The sequence below is a fragment of the Varroa destructor genome, unplaced genomic scaffold (genome assembly GCF_002443255.2).
Source record: "Varroa destructor unplaced genomic scaffold, Vdes_3.0 BEIS01000004.1, whole genome shotgun sequence".
Taxonomy (NCBI): domain Eukaryota; kingdom Metazoa; phylum Arthropoda; class Arachnida; order Mesostigmata; family Varroidae; genus Varroa; species Varroa destructor.
The window spans coordinates 4,040,234-4,057,868 of NW_019211457.1; the positions used below are offsets into that span (position 1 = coordinate 4,040,234).

Sequence of the window (17,635 nt, forward strand, 5' to 3'; positions counted from 1 at the left end):
GTCCATCGGGTTGAATTAAAACGATAGCGGATACAATACTATCACGGTTTGTTTTGTCCCTTAAGCGTCGGCCGGTTGTAATCATGTTTTTTCCTGTCTGAGCTGCCTCAGCCTCTGTATGTAGGACCTCGATAAGCAGGTCACGGAAATGCACTGAAACGTACGCCAGTACAAAGGGGGTGACTGACCGCCATTATTTCAGTTAGATCAGAATCCTTCGTTATGTGACTTCTTCTGCATTAAGGTCTGCGTTCGAAGTCTGTCAGAAAAGAGTAAAGCTTTTGTAAAGAATCGGCCAAACCGTGTTAGGGAGATCGACCGTCTGTGCAGGGCTGAGGGTTTGGCTCCCCACCGCAGTTGAACGGTTTACACCAGATGATCACCTTGTAAAAATGCATCTGGTATTATAGAGAGGGCGAGGCAAAGTATTCTGCCTTTTCTGGTAGCAGACGGGATAGGTGTACGGGATGGCAGACCTATGGGAGAAAAGGGTGGTTGGGGATATGCAAGACGGATATCATACAAAGGCTGCGACGTACATGTTTTCAAAGAGGCGCCACGTTTCGTTCGGGTGATGTGGCCATAGACTGAATCGAAAACTCCGAAGCGCCATTGTCGAGGCGCAGTTACGGAAGGCTTTTACCATTTATTCGATGTCTCTGATGTGTAGCGAGTATAAGATGACATAAATGTGCGAGTCTACAGTAATTACTTCTGTCTCATTTAAGGCCATCTGTGCTAATAGATGGCGTGTTCTAATGCAGTGAACTAAATGGGTTGTTCCAACCCTTTCCCAGATCTAGAGAACGCCCTTTTACCTAGGATACGCACCAGACAAGCCCGAACCTCACCTATTCAGTCTAGTTGTTCCTGAGCACCTTTGTACATGCGTATCCATATCAAAATGATTTGCTACTGCAGTATTTTATAAACCAAGTTATGCATAAGAACTTCTTTTAGGTTAACACCAAGCACGTGCAAGCTACCGCACAAATGCATCTAGCTTATTTAGTCAGACATTCAGTACTCTGTATGGTCCAAACGAGATGGGCGTTATTGATGACTTTTTTTAGATTAGGTCTTCTCCTGACCTACGCAGGCCGGAATAAGTGAATCGATTAGAGAATTTTAGGATAACTACAAGAACTGAAACTTTTGGTTATGCGTGTTCTTTCTTCTTTTTTCAGGAATATAGGCATCTTAAAGCAAGCGTATTAGTTAGATCAAATAAAGCTAACTAAACTCGAACGGTTTGAATTTGTGTTCGATGAAAAATCTTAAGTGTCTGCCAAATGCGTCGTTTATAATTGGCCGTGGGCAATTTTGCGGATGCGCTTACCTGAAATCGGCATTCTACTCCGTACTACGTAATACGAGAGTTCTAAATCGAGCATACTCAAACGTATTTGCAGCTGTGGCACAAGATGGCGTTTGTTATCGAAAACTGAGCAAAGATCGATGCTTATTCCATGCATTAGACGAAACGCTAAAGAGCCTCATAAGCCTCTTCGGTCACCCCAGTCGACACTGTGAAGTATCATATAAGAAAAAAAAAACCACAAGGAATGTTTCGAATCTAAACGGATAGTTGTATACCTTCATTGAAGCTCCGACAGGCTACGTAAATGTGCATTAAAAGAATGTTTAATATTTATTGCTGAAACAAGGTATGATTGCATACGGTAGTTGTATATAGCTCTATTAGGTATGGGGCATTAAAGCCCGAAGCTTGTTTTTTTCCGAATATCTTCAGAGTGCATAGTTTACGAGTGACGTTTCTGTTAAATAGTGCTTACGAGAGTTTATGCAGTTACCGTCACGAGTGCGTACCCTGGCTGTGTCGACCGGATGCCTCCATGTGCAAAACAGCTCAAGGTTTCGCCTTGAGCCGTTCTATAATATTTAGCAGGTCCACACTTATTGTGTCAATGCAAATACTTAGCTCTACGCTTGTCTATTTGTGCTATACAACGCTATCGTATTCGCTACGCAACTTTCCCTTGTTGAACAGTTGCCAACTTCAAACGACTAGTCAAAAATGGGCGCTCCGACAAAGGATGGGGTTGTCGGCGCTGGCATCTTTCTCTAGCGCCTAAAATGTCCGTACGTATCCAGTTCTCATTCCGTCACCAACAATCTTTTCGGTTTGCCCATAGCGGCAACCCAGTCATACCCTGTAAGTTCGATTCTAAACTCGATTGCTCGAAACGAAGATTGCTCTTCTCGGATCTTTCAAGCCCATGGAGACAACAAGAATGACGAACGGGGTATTATTGGATGCTAGATGCCCTCTTTTTGGCTCGCCCCTACCTCGAATCTAGCAAAATCCTCCACTTCTTCACCTACTTCTGGCTTTTTCTGACGTTCGCTGTTTGTTCTTGTTGTTCTAGGCTATGTGATTGCTACTCTTCGAACATCTCCGGGCCCTTTTCTAATAATAACATCACTCTTACGTTGACGCTTCTTTTGCAGTAGCTTTTCGTACCCACGATTGCCCCCCTGTTTATTTTGTGTCGTCTCGTCACTATCGCTGTTCTAGCGCTTTGTTCCAGGATCCCGCGTTTACTACAGACTTTCCGTGCAACATTTTGATCGCGCTGGAGCATGGGCTGTTTGGGCAGGCGTTCGTCAGCAACGGCTCGGGCGACTACTGGGTGAGAGCAAGTAAGTTTTTCTTCATTTCAGTACGACGCTGCGATGAAAAGCCTGTTACTATTACTAGAGCAAAATCCTTCATTCTAGAAGTCGGCCAAGAGTCGATTTGACAAAGGCTGTTAGCGTCAACGAGGCGCATAGTCTCTGGCGGGTGTAGATGTGTTAGCCGGCCAGGCGACAGTGGATATTCCCAAAGGAAACATACATAGAGTAAAAGTGAACGAATCTCCCTATAAAAACTACCGGAGAAGGAGCTGCCCGAAAAGGCTAGTAGCTTTGGCCTATGTTCATGACTTAACTCGGCAATTGCCGTCCCAGCGATGCGGTGGCGAGGCCAATAATACTGACGAGGACTTACTACTTGAGACGATGTCCACACACCTTGCTGTCCTTCTTCATATAACTTAGGCAGCTTCCTTGATACGGAGGTCTCAAAAGTGATGCGGATTGTCAGGAAGATATGTTGGCAGGCTTGCGTATCAGTTAATAGTTCTAATATGTCTATTGTGGGTATATGTTGTGTTCTAAGTTTGCCACTTTTAGTTGTCGTGTGTCACAACTTTACATTAGTCTACGTGTTAGTGAAGAGGAAGGATTGGAACACTTTAATTTCTCAGGTGAATGGAATGAAATCTATCCGACTATAACTGATGATTACCAGCCTAAGAAGAAATGCCCATTCAAAAAAAATAATAATATTCAAAGCCAGGATAGGTTGCAACAACGGCTCCGTGAGCTTTGAGTTGAATAGTCCTAATTCAATGTTCATTCTCCGTAGGACAAAAAACAGAGCTACTGGCCAATATTATGCAACTTTTTCATTAGCATCAACTGCGTGTTATTGTTAGAGGACTGCTAGGACAACATGGTTAAATTTGACCAAAAAAAATTTTTTTTTCAAAAAAAGAAGATTTCTGAACGCTTCTGCTCGAGTGAACCATGAATGCGTTTGCTCGTAAATTGTTCAACTGTGTATCGCGTTTTTAGATCTACGTACCAGCAAGTTCCGTTCAATATTATGCTGGTTGGAAGATAAAAAGCCGGACACATCTAAGGATAACATTATTAATACATTAACGGCATTAAAAAGTAAGTTCAATTTCGTGCGCTGTTTCAGATTATCTAGAGCACTGTTTATGGCTGTCCTTGAACAGAGGTCGCTATAAGAGTCAACAAACAGGAGTTATAGTATGGGCCCGATGGAAAGCTACGAAGGACTCCAGTGCTGATAACGGAGAGGCTTAGCATTAAACATCGTGGAACCATCACCCCTTTGGTAACCCACGCCGCCCTAAAACTTTTTGTTCCGCTCTTCGTTTGCCTTCCAACCCTCGAACTGCAGCTGACGCTCTGGACGTACCGCTGGATTCGTTTCGTCTTTTTTTTCAACTGTTTAAACAACTGCTGAGGAGCCGTGCTGTTACTCGGCATTTCGTCATTATGTTTATCCCGATGGAACGAACAAAAAATGGAAGCTAGTAGAGAGTCGATGCAGGGCTAGAGCCAATGGAAGAAATGAGTACTTTCAGCAGTAGAACTTGCGGAGTACTTGTTGAACTCCCAAGCAAAAATCTCTGGGGAGTCTTCGACGCACGCACGAGCTCTTGAGCGAGATTCTTCTAGCCAACGTAGAAAGCCCCTACCACATATGGCATCACTGCCGCTGAGCGTCGTTCATAGGACCCATCGAGTGTACCGCACATTGAGCCAGCTTCTGCCTCTGAAATTCAACCGAAACCAATAACAGCGACCCAGCCGATGGCAACTCGATGCCTCAGAACTTGATCAGAAGCAAGCGTCTACCTCCCTTCTCTCATTCACTTGCGTTCTTTGTTTCACCCTTACCACTTACCCCGGCATTGCAGCCTCCTGTTCGGATTCGCGCTGAGGTAGCCGCCATTAAAGCTCATGTTTGGCCAACTAGCAACCGGACTGAAAGGAACAGACCGGCAGCAGACGGAGTGCGATTCGCGGGCGCTCACTTTGGCTAATTATGCTTATAACATTTACTTGTTGCCGAGAGTGCAGTCAGTCGTACAGTATCTTTTATCGCTCGTTTAGGCTAGCAGTGAACCCTGAGCCTGCCTGCTCTCCTGTTGGTGTTATTGACATTAGTTTCTATCCATCAACGTTAACAGTAAGTCAGCGTTAAGGGCTTTACGTTGGTAGCGCTGACTTCTAATCCTATAACTGCGAATGGTGATAAATTACCCATTTATACACTTAAGATTATGGTAGTAGTACTGGTAATAAACAAAGGCGAAACGAGCAATTTACCTTCCTGATATAATGCTCATCGATATGCTCCCGATCCCGAAGACACTCAACTCCAGGCGTTCGTCTATCTCATACTGTGGAAACGGATTTAATCAATTCGATTTCAAACCAAGGTAACTGAAATATGATGTATTCTGTGCATGCTACCCTTCAGTTGCTCTGATCTGCTCTGGCTTACTTTAGGCATCTACAACAACTGTACACAACAAATATCAACAAATGCGCTGTTGGGACGAATATGCTCTTTTTAACCCTCTACGGTTTTATCTCAGTTCCTACACTTTCTCGACGCTGTAGTTAGAACCCTCTGCTCACCTAATGCGAGAGCTCAGTTTGCGAAAGGCTAGATCGGATAGTGGACTTTTGGTGCATTTTTATCAGCTACTGTTGAGCTGGCTGTCCAAGATAGTAAATATACTTGCATTGTTCCCTACGATTCTCCCGGTCTTTCTACTGTGGATATTCTCGCAGAGGTTTTTCCATTGACCAAGTCATTTTAGCTTATCCTGAAGCTCCGCTGAGATCACAGATCGTAGTGGCTGGTGTGTCATTGTCAGCATCTCACAAAGGGAAACGTCGCTTTCAACGACGATCAACTCTCGACGCATCAGAAACGATGAGCAGAATTTTGTGTTTCACCCAACTCGACTTCTTGCGCAAAAGCGATACTGAACCATGCACTTTAAACGTGGAGCAATATGAGAATGAGTGAATCTTAGCTGTAGCAGGCAAGTGGCTTCATGGGTGCCAACGAGGAACACGTTCCCTTAAGTCTGGCTGAAGCAAACGCACGGAGTATGGATGCGTCTGTTTTAGAAATAAAAGGAAACAAACAGACAGAGCAGAAGCGCAAGATCTAACAAAAAGGACTGGTCGACCAACAGTTGTTAGGATCCGTAGGGATCCCGGAAAAGCTCTGAAGTCGGCAACATAACCGAGGCTTGAAGGCAGCGCGGGGGTTCAGCAATCGACTGAAACTGACGGCTCAGTTCACTTGGATTTCACTCGAGATGTGAGTATCGCGGAAGGGCAGGCATCAACTTCTTTAGCCGTTCCTGTGCGAACGGCTAAAGAAAGAAAGGACAGGCGCGAAAAACGACGAGTGAGATAAATAGCAAGAAAAGGAAGCTCTTCAGCGTCCGTGAACACTGGCAGCTCTGCGCCGGGCCGGCCCGCATATACGATATCTACATTTTCGTGAAAATAAGCAGTTCTCACTTTGCACAATCCCCTCCTTTACCGTGAGACGGATTATGATAACGGTGCTCTTCTATCTTTAGACAACTAAAACAAAACGCAAAATGATAAGGACAGTAAAAGAAGGTCGTGTGAAGGCCAGGCTTAGCGAACGGGTACCGATAGGCGGTAGCATCGGTAGTAAAATCTCAACAGAATAGAGAATCCGAGAGAGCGAAGGCGGAACATCCGGCAAAAGACACGGCAAACGTCTTGTCTTGGGGACTCTAGCTTGCGGCTCTTGGCCATTCAATCGCAGAGTCTCACTAGCTCGCTGGTCGGGGCTTAACGCGACACAGCTAGCGTCACAGTGGGGAACTAGTCGAGGACAATTCCCCAGAACCTCCCTAAACGGTAACAGCAGCAACTGCTCTGTGAGTTTTAAAATTTGCTGCTGTTCCAGTTGCTACTGTGCATTTTGACTGGCAGCACCAGCCGTAGTATTGGCGCCCTCGAAGTGTGAGACTCTCCAATCGTTGGGGACCAGCTACCATTTTCTACCGGATGCGGAAAGCGTCGCCGCCTTCGTTGACCGAACGTCCCTTTATCGGTCGGGTATCCGCAGTCGTCTTGCTCTCGCTGCATTCGTCCGCTGATTTGCCGGCATCGCTGTTAGTGCCACCGGAAACGTGTTAGCGCGCTGGTTCGTTCAAACGCACCATGTTTAAAACGACGACTTCCTGGCCACCGCAGTTAGTTTTTAGCCTTCACGGCGTCATAAAGTAATGACAGCAGGCGTGATGCAAGCAGCAGAATGGATCGACAACGTTATAATGAATGAATGGACACAGAAGCCCCCGTGACTATGGCTGGCTGATTGCTTGCTTGCAGGCAGTTGTCCCCCCACGAATACGTCTGGGGGTCTTGAAAATCGGTTTTAAAGGGGGGATTATGTAGCGGGAATGGAATAGCAAGAGAGAGTTTACAGATTCTAGAAGTGTAAGCAGTTCTGCCTATACAATGGTCACTGGACGAACGAACATGTGCTCGGGAAGGTTACGCCGTTCGTTCAAGGGAAGTGACGGGCAACGGATGCGTCCTATGAGAAGGACGAAACACCCGGGCGATAAACGACTGGTCGTGTAGCAACGGCCGTGGCAGTGCTGGCCAGCGACGACATGATGAGACCGTTGTACCGAAGAGAAAAGCGGGGAGATGCAAGGATTTTGCCTATTAAGCGAACGGCTGAATACGAAAATACAACAGTTACAGCAGAAATGGCAAAAGTGAGGAGAGACACAGCCATCCTGCAACGCGTCAAATAGGATCGATGATGTGCTGAGCTGACAGCCTGCTCACTCCGATTTCAAGTTTGCGTTTCGTTCAGTCTAGTTTGGCTCATTAAAAGATCTGTAAGTGACGAGGAACGCTGTGAAACGGTTTCAACTGGTTTGCGTGTACAAACCAAGCATAAAAGTATGGGGCGGACATGGTCGGGCAACATTACACAGACGCTAAACGCATCACATGCCACGTAATCTAGATGACGACATCTTACACGTGACAGGATATTGCTGTTTGCTATATTATTGGTTATTACAGGATATTGGCGAAGGCTATATATATATACAGATATCTATCTGCTACAGGTACCTCTGCGAGGCTTTGTTACAGCGTTATCGTTTGTATCCGCTCTTCATTGGAATCGGACAGGAGTAATCCTGGTTTTATCATTTGGATGACGAATCGTAAAAATAATCTCAAATTTCGTAAAACGCTCTTTGCTGACGGTATCTTATTGGAGGAGAACCGTTTATGTAAGAGTTCTTTATTTTATCATTGCCTTCAAAAAACAAATTTAAGTTCCTAATAATAAATTTATCTTTGTGCCTTTTCGATTTTTATTGCAAAATAAAGATCCTTTGAGTCTACTTCTATAATAATTTACCCGATCAGGTAAGTGGTCTTAGAAATCGCAAGATCTAGTCACAAGTATTTTTTGATAACAACCCATGTAAGAAAACTTTCACCCATATTATATCTTTGAATATAATATTTTCTATGCATGTCCAAAATGTCTATTTTTTAGAAGTTCAAAACATGGGTTTCTGAAAAATTACTGAGTAACGACGTGTGAATGTATCTTCCTCTAGGAAAATAAGGATTCATTGAAATTATTTATGTAGTAATTTTTTCTTCGCCGGAAAATCAAGTTCCTAAAATGTTATTGCTAAATTTTCTGTAAAACCTCTGAATGTACCTCATAAACAGCTGAATCAACTCCGCTTTCAGAAGCATCGTCCAAGTTCCCGTTTTCTCCTCTATCGTACGCCCACGTATTAGCGCAGAGCGCAGCAAAACTAAGCAACTCGGTCGCGCTTGTTTCTGTAGTAGGCTGATATCGCTCAATGTGGATTTAATTAATTTTCCACTGTAGGCATTCTGCAGCGGTTTCTGGCGAACAGAAAGATGGTCACGTCTTTTTCAATATGTCACGATTGGCTCAGGATCCTAAAGTTGCCTCGCCCTACACCCCGTGCGTCTATGCACTTGCCAGCAGTTTTTTTTAGTAGCTGGATCGCGTTTTTGCTCAGCCGCTATCAACGACTTAGTAGCAGCGCAGACAATGCAAGCTTGCGTTGCCGCTGCCACTACGGAACATATCGGACCCCGCTTAGCCCATGGCCCCATCGTTCTATAAGGACAATGGACGAAGCGAGACTGGAAACATGAGAAGATATTAGAGGGAGAAAAAAGAACGGAAAAAACAGACGGGCGGGAATGCCAAGAATAGGAATGGCAGCAAAAAAGCAGCGGCTACGCAAGCGCACGGTCTCAAGTGAAAATTGAAACTCATTCATCATATTTGACAAAATATCTAAAATAAGGAAGCCGCCCGTAGCAAACCCCTTCAGTTCCAATGCATACTGTCTTCGCCGCTATTGGACCCGGAACGGGCCCTACTTGCATAGACTTCCGACAGCAATAGAGCAGGTTTCGAAAACCAGTAGCTATCCACCATTTCTTAAACACGCTACTTTCTCTAACTGAGTTTTTGGTTGTTGTTCTCTTAGACCGAAAAATTCAGCTGGAGTTTTCGTCTCTGCGTACTAAAAATAGAACGCGCACAACAGAAACTCTGCTCGGATAGTAATTGTACGAGAAGTGGGCTGCTAGAGAAGCACGAGTGACTGGCAGGGATAATGGAGGTTTTGAGGAAATTGCCGCGGTTGAACTGTGAACGGCAGACCGCTGGGAGTCTAGAGCAGATGAACTTTAGTTCTGCTAAGGTAAAGTGATTTGTTACTTCTCATTCAAAGGGAAAGGGTATTGGGTAACGGTGGAAAATTGAGCCCAGAAGTCGAACAAAGATGAAGATGTAAGTGAGGAAACACACTGAGAGTAATGCTCTGGAAAAAAAATAGAGCTAAGTTAGAGGGGCAGCAACGAGACGACATTGAACCTAACGGGCAGACGTCCTTGCAGCCCAACAGTTCAAAGTCGTCCTTTGTAGCGCTTTCCTTGGTCCTTGTGCAGAGAGCAGCAGTAAGAGCCGACGAGGAACAGTACATTACAGCCTGCTTTCACTTGTTTGCTTTCCCACTGCTTTTCATTTCGCCTGTCCCCGTATATTTTTCTTTGCACTGTTTTACGTCGTGTTCCTTTATATCGTTATCTTAAGGAAGCGTTTCTTTTCTTAACGGGTCGTAACAGCAGAGTTTTGTCACGACGAACTTCTTTTGGTCGGGCACTTTTACTGCCTGTGTCACACTTCGCACGTCTTCTGCTATTTCATTTTGATGCAATATTAGTTACGCCGACGGATCACGTAACGTTGTAATCAATAAAGACTTTCTGTATTTTTTACCCTCCTTAATAAAGCGGTCGATTGTCTCAATGAACTGACACACAGCTAGCCTTTGGCAAGTTGGCCTTTAGCAAGCCAGCCTTTAGCAAGCCATGTAGCAGCGGTACCTAAACGTAAGCGTTTCATGCTAGCTCTTTAATCATTGGCGCAATCTTGGGCTGGAGCGTCTCATGGTTTTTGGCTACAGAGTCCCTCAAATTTCACTATTACGGAAGCTTGTTATGTTGTTTGAGGATAGCCAGTGATATTATAGCATGCGCAGTCCAGAAGTTGGGCTTCTCAGGCACTGAAGATAATATTGACGTAAAGTACCGCGATTCCAACATGTTGTGCCTGCTTCTTCCAAGGATGATACGATGTACCTAAAGAAATTAACAATCCTTTCGATATTTGAGACAACTCAATTCCAAGGATCGTTATCACCAAGGTTTGAACCTTGTCAGGCTCATATAGCCTATATCGAAATATGAATTCGTCTATACCGGCAGAGCTGTTTTTTTGTGATATTGTTCATTAGTAACTTTCTAAACACTAAATGAAGGACTCTGCACGCAACCGCACTTCGGTAATCGTTGATGCGAAGTTATAATTATCTTCAAAGTTATGAGGCGGAGGGCTTAAACTTAAAACGCAACTAATGTTTTTAATATGTTCCCATTAGAATTTTGTTATGCCCTAGCTCAAAGTATTTTTTGATAATTTGCTTAGTTCGTGTCAGTTTTGTGCTTAATAATATATCGGTACTACTACTTATATCTGACACGGTTCATGTTGGAGACCCTAACTGAGATAAACAAACGGACAACATCTCTGAACTAGTTGCGAAACAAATTAAAGCATCATTGAACGTTACGCTCATTATGTTTGCTCACAATCTCTTTTAGTTTAGGGTTGCGCAGGGATATTTTTCCACGAATTTGATGTTGTCTTGGATGGTTCTGTGCAAATCCAGCGAGTGTAGTTTAAGCCAAAAACGCATTCTAGAAATTGGCATATATATTATTCTTTTTTTATATTCGTTATACAAATGGCAGGCAGATGTTGACGAGGCCTTGCTTGTACAGGCCACGTAGCCTTTGTTTCAAGGTAACCAAAGTAGATGACACGTGTTCGGCCCCTTAAAAGAGCCATCAGTTTCTGTTTTTCTACTATATCAAAGAAAGAAAATGTATCTGTGGATTTTTCTAGAACCATTTTTGTCAGGCCAAGTGCAAATGTTCGATCGGATTGCGTAGACTATTAGTCCTACTTCGATATAGTTCGAGTCTCAATAGATAGTTTGTTTGTTAGCAGCATATGTATGGGTTGCAGGCAAACCCAGGCTTACATGCTTCCATTAAAAGTTCTAAAACTTCGCTGTCGCTAAGTAGCCAACGGTTACCGATATCAGCGCTCTCGAATCTTTCTTAAGGCCTTTTCCCGGGAACTGTAGGTCAAACGGCATAGAATCTTGCACCACTTTGTCCTAAGAGAGGAACCCCAGTTGTTGACGAGCCGTCTCCATGGCGCGTGCTTGTCCTAATATCCTCATTAACTCCGTAGCGTATTTCCCGCATCCAACCGTAACGTTCGGTTGAGCAGAGCTATTTTACTTTAATCTGATCCTTGTTTTTATGTAGTGATTGCAGTTACGTGACTTTCGCTATCCATAATATTCGCTAAAATTAAGTTTTTATGCATAGCCTTTATAGGTAGACATCATGAAGAGAATGAAGACATGTTTTTCTGCACTAAACTCACATTAATGTATGAATATTTAAATGTCTAGGGCTATATAAGCGCGGCGCAAACGGCTGCATGTCCTGCCCCTGTCAATAGCTAACAAAGTTGAGTTAATCGTCTTCATTTTGAAAGTGTCAGTAGACAGGCTATTCTTATGCGCTAATTACACACTGCTAGATAAGCTCTGGATAAATTTCAGATCAGAACTGTTTTTGGCAAACGCTTGGAGACCTGCGAGTCTGCTACTATCGCTGCTAGCTTGTTCGAATTCAACTCCTATCCGAGTTAGTTCGAAAATAGAGAGGCCTGATATACATTTATGAAGACACATCCGGTAAACGGTTCATTGACGTTGTACCGAGAGAGAACATGCAGTATCTTCAGCAAGAATATGCAGTTGTTAAGCACAGGCAAAACAGACGGCCAGACTAACAAGATGGCGCTGCATTTGACGTAAATACGTCAATCACTATCCCACTATTGACAATGCTGAACTCGAAACAAGAATGGCCATGACGCATTAAATGCAGACGTTCTGCAGAAGGGACAGGAAGTCAGGATGCTTACACCCAGGGAAGATTGTTTGCGTCCAAGGTGTTATCCGAAATGGGCACAAACAGAAATGACAAGATTAGTCGAGATTTTGGCACTCTTAGAGTGCCAAAGAAGAACCGAAATACGATGTAATCGACTTACCAGTTGAAACTACCGGGACAAGCTTCGATTAATCGTAGTGTACTTTCTCGAAGGAGGCGTTCCGGTTCGAGCTAGCCTAATTTATAGGTACTGGCGATTTCAAAGTTAGCGGTATGTTAATGTATGTATACGATTTCGATAATCTCTTGGCATCAAAAATCAAACATACACAATATATAGTATGGAAGAGTAGTTAAAGTCAATCATGACTACAACATTTTCAAGCGATATTTTATACTTACACTATACTAGGTATAAAAACAATGTGTGAAGTCGCTATGGAGTTTTTACAACCGGGAGAATTCCAACTACCGTCTTAGACGTTAGTGTAACTACTGGAGGATGGATAGAATAGTAGCTGTAGTACGACGAGGCCTGTGTCTACAGGACCATAGGGGCTGTAGTTAACCAAGAAAGTTAGAAAGGAATCTGAAGGAAAGTTCTCGCATGGGGTTGATCCCAATCTGCCAAACCCCATCGGCCTCTGTGGGAGTCGAGAAGGAGAGGAGGACGAGCCAAAACAGAAGAAACCGTCCAGGTCCTTTGCTCGCTAGACCTTTGCAACTGAAGCTAAAGAAGGCTAGGCCGGTAAGCAGAAAGTTGCCCCACCAACCAGGCGATCTAGCGAACCGAATTGGGACAACACATACATCCTCACTCTACAACCCTATCGATTATCGATGGCTGCTGAATCATTTCATAAAAATAGACTAGTACGACCGTGGGACTGCACTGTTGCGCAAGGCGCAGCTACCAAGTCTCAATCGCTGTCCGAGTGTGAAGCACTATCGGCATTCAACCAAGGGCGGTGGCGGACCGCCCGAAGTTGCCGGAACCTTGCCGCGACAACAGATGAGTTTCCCTTGGCGCCTATGTCCTGTGTGTCTTTGATTCTCTCCGTTGCCCCGTTTCCCTTTCTGGAGGATACATCCGTCTGCACCTTTTTGCTTTACACCATCTCACTTTGTGCGAATAGCGAAGCGTAGAAAAACGATCAAGCGGCTGCCAGGGGCACCGTGGGTGTTGGCTCGATCCTCAGCTGACGGCTACAGCCGGCACGTGTGATCTTAGTGTTCGCTTGTCCTATGAGCACGCTACTGAAAGAAGATGGCTATGGCCAGGTGGGACCAATATCCGCTGTGAGCCTGAGGTCCTGAATCCGAATCCGCGGGGCGGCGCCGGCAGTGGAAGAGTTGTCACTCAGGTCAGTTAGTTGTTGTGCGTTGTGTGCTCTGAATATTGGCTCGACTGGGCGGGATCTGTAGCTTTTCTCTAGTAGCCGGCACACTGAGGCTCTGTGTTAGGCAAGCAACGTGTGAGATTGGGCTAAAAAAGTGGTTGCGGTGCGTTGTACCGCGAGCACACTTGCTCCCTGTCTGAATAGAGAATTTTTGAGGACGAAACACGAGCGACGCCGACGTGACAATGCCGGCAATGGGAACTTCATCCTGCTGCCTTTCCTGCTGTTTGCCTGTGCTATCGTGCGATATACTATTGCTACTACTGATACTGGGACGAGTGGAACCGAGAAAAACATTGTAGCCGAAGTGCGGCTTGTTCTCCTGAATCGAACGCGGGTTCGTCAGATGGGGATGAACCAGAAGGGAGGGTGGGGCTAGACCGTCGTCGCTTAGGAATCTTGATGAAAGAGCCTATGCCGCAAACGGGTAAGCGAGCGCCTTGTGTTGGTATCACTATAGAACATAGAATGTGTCATGGCAGCACCAGTCCTAATCGACCGTCTCCGACATTTATTTGTTATATAGGGAACTGATGGGCTCTCGAAGAACATTCTCAGCACCTCGCGTCACTATAGCATAGTTCATGAGGGTAGCAAGCGATGTCGATTGTTCAAACACGCGGTCAACCGGCTCGGTGATGCTGGAAACACGAAGCAGTTTTGATAACTTGGCGCCATCAAGCTGATATACACGAGAGCACTAGATCTTCTTCCTTCGTAACTATTTTATATCCTGTATACTGGCATCTGTGAAGGATTTTGTCTGATTTTGCAAAATTCTTGGTTGTGTGCTGTACCTTCCGTTTTTTTGATGAGTTTGTGTATTAGCCCAGAAGTAACGCACCGCAGCCATTACACATTGGCAAATTGGGCCACTGCAAGTTTCGTCATGTAACTATTCTAGTCTATAACGAAGTAAGACTATTATGTCAAAGTATAGCTATCGATATTGCAAAAGCTGTCACAAAATCAGACATATAAAAGCCAGCAATTCTTGCATCTTATTACAGCGCGATAGAATTTGTGTTTAACCAAAACAACACGTTACACCAATATCGGGAATAACTTTAACATAAAAAAGTCGCATGTCTGCTTGCACTGTTCTGAAATTCAACTTTGCTACAAATTAGCCCGAAGTTTTTCCAGGCCATAGACCACGATGATAACGTAATGTAACAAGCGTTCCCGTGGGCTTGACAAGCTAGTATTCACAACATCGTATATTATTCTTGCCTTTCAACCTCCGAAAGTTTTCTGACTTAAATTACTACGGCATATGCGGCGTTTAGGTAAACAAAAGATCTTAGAACTCTTATGATTAAAAGGTTAACTGAGGGGTGGCGGTCTCACTGGCTTCAACTATATTCCTTGGGGCTGCTTTACTAGACTAAAATTCTATGCTTTTTTGGTTAATAAATCGTCTGTAATTCCTGACAGGAAAATTATCTCAGTAGGGCTAATAATTTTTTGTAAGCCAACTGAACTTTCTCGCCTTGCCATCATACTTTAATGTACTCGAATGTTCAGAGGCATCATCATTATTTATCCATGTCATCAGAACCCATATGCGCACTTGGGTCTAAATACGTTGATGGGAATTATATCACTAGATACACGTTTGTGCTCTGTGGGGCATCGTTTAAGGTAAAACAGTCTCGATTAGAAAAATGAGATGTGACATAACAACGATTGCGTGTATTTAACAGTTGACATTTGATCAAGAAGGATCATTGAAACAGTGTAATGTTTCTGGCATAATAGACCCACACGTTCCAAGTTGTTAAATGGGCAATCACGGGACCACGGTGAGCGCCATAGGAACGCCGAATAAGCACATTCAGCTTCTGTAATCTACTTTCAGGTTGTACACAAGGTGGGATCTTGACGTTAATTCACCCATTTGGTTGCGACAGAACTCTATCATCGATTATTTGATGTCTCGACGACGTACCCTCGTGGGAAACGAGGAACTGTTCACTGCTTTTTTTTCCTAGTGGCTTCTTATGCTGACGCCCTGCTTCTTGTTCCCGTGGCAGCTCTATTACGTGTACTTTTCGGAATTCTGCAACGATTGTAACATGACTGGATAATCACTTACTGACATTATGCAGAAATGTAAATAGTCCCATTTGATCGAGTTAATTTGAGGCTAAATAGACCAAATTGTCATAGGGTCTTCTTGCGCACCACTTAAACTGTAAGGCTGTTTCTTCTAGTCACATGACGTATTCGCGTCTATTGTAAGTGTTGCTAAAATGCTCTTGCCTATTTTCAATGTTTGGCATTCTCGCATGTTCGAGGATCCCAGACTTCGAAAAAAGACAACTGCGCAAATGAAAGCCATAGTATGTTTTCGTGTAAGACAATGTAAACAGCTCTTCCAATCCTCTAGCTGCAGATTATAGCCCCCTGTCCGTATAATGATCCATTTATTAACAGGCCTTGTATGGCATTGTACAATGAGGAGTTCCGCAACTTGCTCTTAGTACATCTTAGGGTGGGCGATCATAGGCAATGCAGAGATAAAAATTCTATAGCTTTCGTTTGAAGTGCTATTAGAGTAAGTTCGAAAGCGAGAGCCAACCATACAGAATCCAAAGTTTCGGAAGTCCCATAGTGCTAGATAAGTAGCCTAGCAGTAGAGTCCGGTCTGCATAATGCACTAGCTCTCAACCTTCTAAAACTCTATACAAAATTAATTGTATGTGCATAATAGATGTAGGTATTAAACACTCGCAAATTTATACCCCGTTCAATGCACCGACTTTTGCAAACACTCAAACGAACTTCTTCATGTCCTCTATCACTTTTGCGATATGAATTCAAGCTTCACTGGCGTAATCCATCAAACGTCAGTAGCTTAGCCGGTTACGCATGGTATAAACGATTACGTAAAATACACTTAATCGAATACGAACTCATATGATATTAAATGCCCGGTTTGAGAACTCTAATTAGAGACACATCCCTGAAACCCTTAGTTCAGCTAGCGAAGGCAGAGAGATCATAGAGAAGCTGTGGCATCCACTGAATTGACACGTTACGTTGTATGCATCTTTTTTTCCGCTTTTTGCTCCCCTTCTTCTAGAGCAGCCCCCGTTCTGCCGTCTTTCCACCTGCCGCACCTCCGTAAACGGCAAGGAAGTAATCGAAGGATTTCTTCCGATTCCTTCATTTCGGCCATCCGGTGACAATCTGCGGAAACAAATCTAATAAAGTACCGTTGCAAAAAATGCTGCAGAGTCACCACGGAACAATGTATACTGAAAACTACTGCTTTCAGTATACATTCATACAAAAACAAAAATATCACGTAGGTCCTATTTTCTTCTTAGCTCTTAGGGTTAGCTAACTTTTTCTACTTCACTAGAGCTTTGGTCGCCACCATCCAATTGAACAGGTTCCGCCACAGACCATACAGCGGCCTTCGATGGCAGCCGCTATTGGTCGGTCAATATCAACCCAGCTATTTTATAATCTCCCGTTATGGTGTGCAAATGATCCTTTGGCCTTTTTGCTTTTCAGACCAGATTCCCGTTAAATAAGCTCCTCGTCGGCAATCGACATTTAAGGATGTTAGTAAACGGCTTCTGGATGTCGTCATTGCTCTAAATATCAATCGCAGTTGGACTTTTTATGAGAATATGCGATCGCTGCTGAGCAACCAAAAAGGGCGTTATCGAATGAATAAATGTGTGTTTGAGGCTTCCTGATCGACTTGGTCCTTGTGAAGGTGAGAACATAGCTCGCTGACGAGTTTCGTATGCTTAGGTCTTTTTCTCATAATTGCATCCTGTTTTTTTCTCTGTTACCCCTCACTGCTCCCTGCCGTGAGTCCGCGTGTATCTGTTACGTCGTCGGAAAAAGAAGAGACGGCTGTACCTTCCAATAGCTAACGTAATAGGGACGGTTCATTATTGACTGGGCTTGTGTCACCACAGTGGCCTTAAGCTGCCGTTCTTCTCTGAACTACATACTGGATATATACGTAAGCAATACAC

At 44.1% G+C, this 17,635-nt stretch overlaps 1 long non-coding RNA gene across 1 annotated transcript; it reads left to right on the forward strand.

The window, feature by feature from the left end:
* The first annotated feature begins 8,313 nt into the window (after positions 1-8,313).
* LOC147755750 (uncharacterized) lies at positions 8,314-17,356 on the forward strand. Its single transcript, XR_015326568.1, has 4 exons — positions 8,314-9,398; positions 15,496-15,749; positions 16,723-16,947; positions 17,160-17,356. It is a non-coding gene; the product is annotated as an uncharacterized LOC147755750 (long non-coding RNA).
* Positions 17,357-17,635: the final 279 nt, after the last annotated feature.